The sequence below is a fragment of the Galeopterus variegatus genome, unplaced genomic scaffold, assembly GCF_000696425.1.
Source record: "Galeopterus variegatus unplaced genomic scaffold, G_variegatus-3.0.2 Scaffold372, whole genome shotgun sequence".
NCBI classification, from domain to species: Eukaryota; Metazoa; Chordata; class Mammalia; order Dermoptera; family Cynocephalidae; genus Galeopterus; species Galeopterus variegatus.
In genome coordinates, this window is record NW_007726483.1 from 76,410 (window position 1) to 78,991 (window position 2,582).

At 43.5% G+C, this 2,582-nt stretch overlaps 1 protein-coding gene across 1 annotated transcript in view; it reads left to right on the forward strand.

Annotated features, from left to right (window-relative positions):
- Positions 1 to 1,314: 1,314 nt before the first annotated feature.
- Positions 1,315 to 2,582, forward strand: part of DUSP14 (dual specificity phosphatase 14) — a 17,299-nt gene continuing 16,031 nt past the window's right edge. Inside the window, exon 1 of the mRNA XM_008568066.1 lies at positions 1,315 to 1,439. The gene's annotated coding sequence lies outside the window, so the exon portion shown is untranslated. The remainder of the gene's footprint in view (positions 1,440 to 2,582) is intronic.

Sequence of the window (2,582 nt, forward strand, 5' to 3'; positions counted from 1 at the left end):
CCGGCCCGGCCCGGCCGCGCCTGCCCTCGGCGCGCAGCCACTGCCGCTGCCCCTCTGCCGCTGAGGCGCGGGCGCACCGGACCCCGGCCCTCTGCGCTCGGTCGCGAGCCTCTTCGTCTGCTCCTGGCCCCTCCTCCTCCTTCCTGACCCCTCTGCCCTCCGGCCCCGCCATGGCCTCCCTCTGCACCTCCTCACCCAGCCGGCGGCGTCCGCCCGCTCAGAGCCCGAGGAGCTGACGGCGGCTTTCTGCGTCTTCCAAAGGTTTCTGGTGCTCGACAGAAGCAACTTGACTTTGAGCGATGCCAAGTATTCCACTTGAGTATTTCTCCGCTTGGTAGATTGGTGTGCACAGTGCTAACATAGGTCTTTTCATTTTTCCTAAGTGCACTTGCTCCGGAGCAAAGTTGAGTTGTTTGTGTGAGAGAGCAGTTGCCTGCTGTAGCGGATTGTATATCTCTATTTTATTTAGGTGGATGGTGCCCATGGTACCAGCCAGTGTTATGGCAACTGGGCATCCCAGAGGCAAGGGAAGGAGGAGTGGCTTACAAGTGCAGTTTTCCTGTGTAGGGATTTTTTAAAAACCACCTTGTACTTTCCATCCAGCAGGACCTCAAGGCGTTTAGCATGTGTTAACTCGTTAGCTGTTCATTATAGCTTTATAAGAGAGGTAGGTGGAGAACGTTACCATCCCGTTTTACAGATGTAAAAATGGAGGCAAAGAGCGAATTCCGGACTCCTTACTAACCTTGAAAGAATATGGACCAAGAGATTTAACCCAGAGTTTCCTGGAATTCCTAGTCCCTAAGGCCACTCAGAAGTATAATGGAATGTTGGAACATCTTCTCTGAGCCAACTCCATGCCTGGGACTCAGCTCTGCTACAAAGTTAAATGACAATAGACAAGTCACAACTTCTCTCTGCTTATTTCCTGCTCTTTAAAGTAAGGGGAACAAAGGTGCTGTATTCGTCCCAGAGTTGTGTGTATGTATTTCGGGAAGCTCCACTCCTTCAAGCTGCAATTTGGTTATTGTTAACTTGTGGACTCCTCAAGGCCCCCCAGTTTCGGTTCCCTAGAGAAACGCAGGGAATGAGGCACTCCCAGAATGAAAGAATAACTGCCTCGTCTTTGCCAGAGACACCTGAGAATTGACATCAAGGACAGGCCAGGGGAGAGACCCCCGACCTGGGTGAGGGAAGAGGGTTGCTGGAGGAGGTAGGAAGGAGCCCTGCACAGGCGGCTTGACACATGGGCCCTATTCCTGCCTCCAGCTCTGACTCATCTTCTGACGCTTGGGGGAGGAGAGGTAGTTGCTTGATATTTTTGGCTTTCCCCCATAAAACTGGAGACAGTTTCCTTCATTCCAGGTCTTTTTAACGTCGGTGTCGAACGTGTTTGTGCTGAGTTCTCATCTGAAATCTTTCATATTGGTTGACTGCAGGTATGAATTCTGTAATATTCTTTAATAGAATGGCATAAATGTATATTCGTGTCATAAAAACTGGCCAGTTATATAAGTACAGGAAATCCTTTAAAACTTTAGCATAAAAACGTTAGCATTTTTCAAAGATGAGCTTTGGTGGATTCCTTTGCAACTGGGATTTTGTTTTAAGGCAGGTAGATTAAAAATGCTTTTTTCCAATATCACAGGAAAATATATTAATCATTCTGCAAAAATTAAAACTTTACTGAAGAGGCCTTCTTTTGAGCATTTTTCTTAAAAGTAACTGCTGTGTGTATCTTGTATGTATCCTTCTAGACTCTTGTAAGCATTTTTATAAATGTCTGTTTGCATAAAGTGATTTTTTTTTAAGTGAAATTAATTATTTTAAAATTGACTAATCCCGTTCATAGAGATTTGGCTTCTGTACAGAACAGGTAGCATGCTTTTAAGTACAACTGGTTGTAAGGTTTTCGTCTTGTTTTTTTGGTTATAAAGTTTTAACCCTGATAGCATGGTGGTATTTCTCCGGGCAATGGGCAAATGACCCCTCTTAAACAACTTCAAAATAGATGAATCATTATGATCCTAGGCTTTATTCTCAAGTGCAAATGAAAACTTTCTTTTAAAAAAAGCCTAGGACTACTAGTTTCTTTGCCTTTTCTTTGCTTATAAAGAGGCATAAACGGGAGTGGAGACAGGGAGAGTTGCTAAAGTAACGACTGGCTTGGTATAAACTTACAGTGCTAACATTTAAGGTGGTAGCTTTATTATTTATAAAAGCTTCACTGGGGTGAAGACAAAGAAAGGGAAGGAAAGTGTTAATTGAGCACATTTTGAATCACCAACTTCAGGAAATGGGTGAGTTAAAACAAAATTCATGTCAGGAGTTTGTTGATTTATATATTAAACATTTATTGAGGATTTTTTACCATGCTAAAGGTACTGTGCTGAATACTGGGGTAGAAGGCAAATAAAGTCCCTGACATTATGAAGCTGACAGGCTAATAGTGACATTCAGGGAGGAAGTGTTTCCCCAGGTTGGCTAGAATTAGTGTCATAGTTGTGAATTCCTGGAAATCAACATTGTATTTATTTAACCTTTTTTTTTTTTTTTTTTTTTTTTTTTTTTTTTTTTTTTCG